Below are 7,500 nucleotides of genomic sequence, written 5' to 3'. Positions count from 1 at the left end.
GGACCAAGGACAGAGCCCGGGGTGGGGAGGCCGCCCTCCCCGGGCCCTCAGGGGCCCTAGCCACTGCTCCTGAACCCAGCCAAGCAAGGGGAGGCTCCCCGGGCACACCGGAACCCCTTCCCGGGCCCTTGGCAGTGCGGCAGGCTGGGAGACAGGGCCCAGGGCCGGAGAAACCAACCCGGGGCCCGGCCGGGCCCCTGGACGCAGCCGGGGCTCCCAAGCCCGGAGGTGCATGGGACGCCTCCCCGGTCCCTCCGGACCCCGTCCCGGGCACCCTGCCACGCAGCAGGACCAAGGACAGAGCCCGGGGTGGGGAGGCCGCCCTCCCCGGGCCCTCAGGGGCCCTAGCCACTGCTCCTGAACCCAGCCAAGCAAGGGGAGGCTCCCCGGGCACATCGGAACCCCTTCCCGGGCCCTTGGCAGTGCGGCACGCTGGGAGACAGGGCCCAGGGCCGGAGAAACCGACCCGGGGCCCGGCCGGGCCCCTGGACGCAGCCGGGGCTCCCAAGCCCGGAGGTGCATGGGACGCCTCCCCGGTCCCTCCGGACCCCGTCCCGGGCACCCTGCCACGCAGCAGGACCAAGGACAGAGCCCGGGGTGGGGAGGCCACCCTCCCCGGGCCCTCAGGGGCCCTAGCCACTGCTCCTGAACCCCGCCAAGCAAGGGGAGGCTCCCCGGGCACACCGGAACCCCTTCCCGGGCCCTTGGCAGTGCGGCAGGCTGGGAGACAGGGCCCAGGGCCGGAGAAACCGACCCGGGGCCCGGCCGGGCCCCTGGACGCAGCCGGGGCTCCCAAGCCCGGAGGTGCATGGGACGCCTCCCCGGTCCCTCCGGACCCCGTCCCGGGCACCCTGCCACGCAGCAGGACCAAGGACAGAGCCCGGGGTGGGGAGGCCGCCCTCCCCGGGCCCTCAGGGGCCCTAGCCACTGCTCCTGAACCCAGCCAAGCAAGGGGAGGCTCCCCGGGCACATCGGAACCCCTTCCCGGGCCCTTGGCAGTGCGGCAGGCTGGGAGACAGGGCCCAGGGCCGGAGAAACCGACCCGGGGCCCGGCCGGGCCCCTGGACGCAGCCGGGGCTCCCAAGCCCGGAGGTGCATGGGACGCCTCCCCGGTCCCTCCGGACCCCGTCCCGGGCACCCTGCCACGCAGCAGGACCAAGGACAGAGCCCGGGGTGGGGAGGCCGCCCTCCCCGGGCCCTCAGGGGCCCTAGCCACTGCTCCTGAACCCAGCCAAGCAAGGGGAGGCTCCCCGGGCACACCGGAACCCCTTTCCGGGCCCTTGGCAGTGCGGCAGGCTGGGAGACAGGGCCCAGGGCCGTGGCACCCGACCCGGGGCCCGGCCGGGCCCCTGGACCCAGCCTGGGCTCCCAAGCCCGGAGGCGCAGGGGAAGCCTCCCCGGGCCCTCCAGGACCCCGTCCCGGGCACCCTGCCACGCAGCAGGACCAAGGACAGCGCCCGGGATGGGGAGGCCGCCCTCCCCTGGACCTCAGGCCTTCCATGTCAGCCCGGCAATCTGGTCGCCCCATTGGAAAGCATTGCGCGCTACTATTGCAAACACATTATCTACCGGACTTGCTCTAGATGGCGCTCCAACATAAGGAATGTACCAACACCTTCCCTACTGGAATCGTGACGAGCAGGAGCCGTCGTTAGCACTGAAGGGGCTAGTATATCAACACTTTCCCTCCTGTTGCGCAGGTTGGAGTTTGAAAAATAGATTGTATTATGCCTTTAGTTTGTGTGTCCTCTAGATCAAGTTGATCTACTGACTTGCGATGCCAAGGCATCTCGCTGTAAAGGAATGCGATGTCACAGCATGCATTTGTGCATTCGAATAGATGGCCGCCTATAACCCCTTCGCTGCGGCGGGTTTTCAAATGGGTTTGGGCATGGAGCTGCCCGGGACCCGTGGAGCCCGTCCTGGGCACTCTGACCTGCTGTTGGCCCGGGGGGAGGACTGCCCGGGACCCGTGGAGCCCGTCCTGGGCACTCTGACAAGCTGTTGGCCCGGGGAAGGGAGCCCCAGACGACCGGGACCCGTGGACCCCGTCCTGGGCACTCCTGTATGCCGTTGGCCCGGGGAAGGGAGCCCCGGACGTCCGGGTCCCGTGGAACTCGTCCTGGGCACTCTGACATGCCGCTGGCCCGGGGAAGGGTGCCCCGGACGCCCGGGGCCCGTAGCCCGTCCTGGGCACTCTGACAAGCCGTTGGCCCGGGGAAGGGAGCCCTGGACGCCCGGGACCCGTGGAGCCCGTCCTGGGCACTCTGGAATGCTTTGGCCCGGGGAAGGGAGCCCCGGACGCCCGGGGGAGGACTGCCCGGGACCCGTGGAACTGGTCCTGGGCACTTTTACATGCCGTCGGCCTGGAGGTGGGTGCCCTGGACGCCCGGGGGAGGCCTGCCCGGGACCCGTGGAGCCCTTCCCGGGTACTTTGCCAATGCCGTTGGCCTCATGGAGATGGTTGCCCCGGACGCGTCCGGGGGAGGCCTGCGCGGGACCCATGGAGCCCGTCCTGGGCATTGAGCCATGCCGTTGGCCTGGAGATGGGAGCCCCGGACGCCCGGGGGAGGACTGCCCGGTACCCGTGGATCCCGTCCTGGGCTCTTTGACATGCCGTCGGCCTGGAGGTGGGTGCCCCGGACGCCCGGGGGAAGCTGCCCGGGACCCATGGATCCCGTCCTGGGCTCTTTGACATGCCGTCGGCCTGGAGGTGGGAGCCCGGGAGCGGGCTGCCCGGGACCCATGGAGCCCGTCCTGGACACTTTGACATGCCGTCGGCCTGGAGGAGGGTGCCCGGGACGCCCGTGGGAAGCCTGGTCGGGACCCGTGGAGCCCTTCCCGGGTACTTTGCCAATGCCGTTGGCCTCCTGGAGATGTGTGCCCCGAACGCCCGGGGGGAGGGCTGCCCGGGGCCCGTGGAGCCCGCCCTGGGCACTTTGACATGCCTTCGTCCTGGAGGTGGGAGCCCCGGACGCCCGGGGGAGGGCTGCCCGGGACCCATGGAGCCCTTCCCGGTTACTCTGCCATCCCGTTGGCCTCCTGGAGATGGGTGCCCCGGACGCCCGGGGGAGGTCTGTCCGGGGCCCATGGAGCCCGTCCTGGGCAGTGTGACATGCCGTCGGCCTGGAGGTGGGAGCCCCGGACGCCCGGGGGAGGGCTGCCCGGGACCCATGGAGCCCTTCCCGGTTACTCTGCCATCCCGTTGGCCTCCTGGAGATGGGTGCCCCGGACGCCCGGGGGAGGTCTGTCCGGGGCCCATGGAGCCCGTCCTGGGCAGTGTGACATGCCGTCGGCCTGGAGGTGGGAGCCCCGGACGCCCGGGGGAAGGCTGCCCGGGACCCGTGGAGCCCTTCCCGGTTACTCTGCCATCCCGTTGGCCTCCTGGAGATGGGTGCCCCGGACGCCCGGGGGAGGTCTGTCCGGGGCCCATGGAGCCCGTCCTGGGCAGTGTGACATGCCGTCGGCCTGGAGGTGGGAGCCCCGGACGCCCGGGGGAAGGCTGCCCGAGACCCGTGGAGCCCTTCCCGGGTACTTTGCCATCCCGTTGGCCTCCTGGAGATGGGTGCCCCGGACGCCCGGGGGGAGGTCTGTCCGGGGCCCATGGAGCCCGTCCTGGGCAGTGTGACATGCCGTCGGCCTGGAGGTGGGAGCCCCGGACGCCCGGGGGAAGGCTGCCCGGGACCCGTGGAGCCCTTCCCGGGTACTTTGCCATCCCATTGGCCTCCTGGAGATGGGTGCCCCGGACGCCCAGGGGCGGTCTGTCCGGGACACGTGGAGCCCGTCCTGGGCATTGAGCCATGCCGTTGGCCCGGAGAATGGAGCCCCCAGACGCCCGGGGGAGGTGTTGCCCAGGCATATCTTATCTGGTCCCCCGGGCAGAGAACCACCAGCCCTGGAGAGGTGTCCGGGCGTACCCTGCCCCTAGTAATCCGGAGGGAAATTACCCCCCTTTCTTGCAATCCGTGCACGCGAGGTGACAGAGGGGACCCAAGGCGTAAAAGAACCCGACCTCATGGAGCCCTAGCTGGGATCCGGGAGGCGAATGGCACCTCATCGGGACTTCCAGGGAAGCCCAGCCATCTGGTCGCCCCATTGGAAAGCATCGCGGGCGACCAGATGGCCGGGATCGAAAGGACTCCCAGCTCCCCATCCATCCCAAGCCTTCGCGGTAGGGTTCCTGACTTCCTGCCCACGCAAGGCAGGGCTCTTGGACCCCGGCTGGGCCTCAGGCGCAGGTTGGACCACCGGAGCTCTAGGGCCCGGACGACCTGGGGGGAGGAATGCCCGGGACCCGTGGAGCCCGTCCTGGGTACTTTGACATGCCGTCGGCCTGGAGGTGGGTGCCCCGGACGCCCGGGGGAAGCTGCCCGGGACCCATGGAGCCCGTCCTGGGTACTTTGACATTCCGTCGGCCTGGAGGTGGGAGCCCCGGATGCCCGGGGAGAGGTCTGCCCGGGACCCATGGAGCCCGTCCTGGGTACTTTGCCTATGCCGTTGGCCTCATGGAGACGGGTGTCCCAGACGCCCGGGGGAGGACTGTCCCAGACTCATGGAGCCCGTCCTGGGCACTTTGACATGCCGTCTGCCTGGAGGTGGGAGCCCCGGACGCCCAGGGGAGGGCTGCCCGGGACCCATGGAGCCCGACCCGGGCACGCTGCCATGCCGTCAGCCTGGATGGAGCCCCGGACGTCCGGGGTACGAGTGACCGGGACGCATGGAGCCCGTCCTGGGCACTTTTCCGTGCCTTCGGCCTGGAGCCCCCAGACACCCAGGGGAGGGCCACCGTGAAAACCATGGAGCCCGACCCGGGCACTCTGCCATACCGTCAGCCTAGATGGAGCCCCGGACGCCCAGGGGACGAATGCCCGGGACGCATGGAGCCCGTCCTGGGCACTTTTCCATGCATTCGGCCTGGAGCCCCCAGACACCCAGGGGAGGACATCCCTGGAAACCATGGATCACGACCCGGGCACTCTGCCATGCCGTCAGCCTGGATGGAGCCCCGGACGCCCGGGGGATGAATGCCCGGGACGCATGGAGCCTGTCCTGGGCACTTTTCCATGCCGTCAGCCTGGATGGAGCCCCGGACGCCCGGGTGACGACTGCCCAGGAGCCATGGAGCCCGTCCTGGGCAATTTGACATGCGGTTGGCCTGGAGGAAGGAAGCCCCGGGTGGCCTAGGGAGGTGTTGCCCAGGCATAGCCCATCTGGTCCCCATGGCAGAGAACCGCCAGCCTCGGAGGGGTGTCCGGGCGTACCCTTCTCCCTAGTAATCCGGAGGAAAATTACCCCCTTTTCTTGTAATCTGTGCACGCGAGGTGACAGAGGGGACCCAAGGCGCGAATGTACCCGACCTCCTGGAGCCCTCGCTGGGATCCGGGCGGCGAATGGCACCTCATCGGGACTTCCAGGGAAGTTCGGCCATCTGGTCGCCCTTATAGGAAAGCGTTGCGGGCGACCAGATGCCCGAGGGGATCCGGGCGACCAGATGGCCGAGGGAATCTGGGCGATCAGATGGCTGGACACGGAAGTGAAGCCGCCTGGACTCTCCCGACCCTGTCCCTGTCCCCGTCCCCGTCCCGGGACGAATGCCCGGGACGCATGGAGCCCGTCCTGGGCACTTTTCCATGCCTTCGGCCTGGAGCCCCCAGACACCCAGGGGAGGACCACCGTGAAAACCATGGAGCCCGACCCGGGCACTCTGCTATACCGTCAGCCTGGATTGAGCCCCGGACGCCCGGGGGACGAATGCCCGGGACGCATGGAGCCCGTCCTGGGCACTTTTCCATGCCTTCGGCCTGGAGCCCCCAGACACCCAGGGGAGGACCACCGTGAAAACCATGGAGCCCGACCCGGGCACTCTGCCATACCGTCAGCCTGGATGGAGCCCCGGACGCCCGGGGGACGAATGCCCGAGACGCATGGAGCCCGTCCTGGGCACTTTTCCATGCCGCCGGGGTGGATGGAGCCCCGGGCGCCCAGGGGACGACTGCCCAAGAGCCATGGAGCCCGTCCTGGGCAATTTGACATGCCGTCGGCCTGGCGGAAGGAAGCCACGGGTGGCCTAGGGAGGTGTTACCCAGGCATAGCCTATCTGGTCCCCATGGCAGAGAACCACCAGCCTTGGAGGGGCGTCCGGGCGTACCCTGTCCCTAGTAATCCGGAGGGAAAATACCCTCCTTTCTTGTAAACTCTGCACGCGAGGTGACAGAGGGGACCCAAAGCGTGAAAGTACCCGACCTCCTGGAGCCCTCGCTGGGATCTGGGAGGCAAATGGCACCTCATCGGGACTTCCAGGGAAGTTCGGCCATCTGGTCGTCGCATTTGTGGAGCCCTGGGAGAGAACTGGGGCTCGGCAGGGCCAGGGTGCCAGCAGGTCCCAGTCTGCCAGGTCACCAGGTCTGGGGATATGCTGCCCATGCGCTGCCGGGGCCCGGGCATGACCTCCGGTGGGCCCTCAGGTGCGTCAGTCCGGCACGGGGAGGCTCTGAACCTGCTTGGCTGGGGCCAGGGCTCCACAAATCCACTCGCCCGCTCGACCGGGGCCTAAACGGCATCCGGCTCATGGCGGGCTTGGGGCTTAGCTTCCAAACCCTACCCCCAGGCCAGGGAGAGCCTCTGCAGGCCCCGATGGTCCCCAGCGCCCGGAACCTCGGCTGGCTTGCAGGACGGGGGCTCCAGCACCCCGGGACCTGCCGGACAGAGTTCAAGCCCCAGGCACGGTCCCATGTTCCGAACCCTAGCCAGGCCGGGGAATGCCTCCCCAGGCCCAGAGGGATCCTAGCGCCCAGACCCTCGACTGCCTTGCAGGACAGGGGGCTCCAGCACCCTCGGGGCCTGCCAGATGGAGTTCATGCCCCGGGCCAGGTCCCAGCTTCCAAACCCTAGCCAGGCTGGGGAGAGCCTCCCCGGGCCCCGGTGGAGCCCCGTCCCCAGCGCCCGGACCCTCTGGTGGCCTGTGGGACGGGGGGCTTGCGCACCCCGGGGCCGGCCGGCCGGAGCACAAGCCCCAGGCCCGGTCCCACCTTCCGAACCCTAGCCAGGCTGGGGAGAGCCTCCCCTGGAACCGGTGGAGCACCGCCCCCAGCGCCCGGACCTTCTGATGGCCTGCGGGACGGGGGGCTCGCGCAACCCGGGGCTGGCCGGCTGGAGCTCAAGCCCCGGGCCCGGTCCCACCTTCCGAACCCTAGCCAGGCTGGGGAGATAGAGCCTCCACGGGCACTGGTGGAGCCCCGTCCCCAGCACCCGGACCCTCTGGTGGCCTGCGGGACGGGGGGCTCGCGCAACCCGGGGCTGGCCGGCTGGAGCTCAAGCCCCGGGCCCGGTCCCACCTTCCGAACCCTAGCCAGGCTGGGGAGAGCCTCCACGGGCACTGGTGGAGCCCCGTCCCCAGCACCCGGACCCTCTGGTGGCCTGCGGGACGGGGGGCTCGCGCACCCCGGGGCTGGCCGGCCGGAGCTCAAGCCCTGGGCCCGGTCCCACCTTCCGAACCCTAGC

This window comes from Lissotriton helveticus, chromosome 4_2, assembly GCF_964261635.1.
Source record: "Lissotriton helveticus chromosome 4_2, aLisHel1.1, whole genome shotgun sequence".
NCBI classification, from domain to species: Eukaryota; Metazoa; Chordata; class Amphibia; order Caudata; family Salamandridae; genus Lissotriton; species Lissotriton helveticus.
This window is presented reverse-complemented; position numbering follows the sequence as displayed.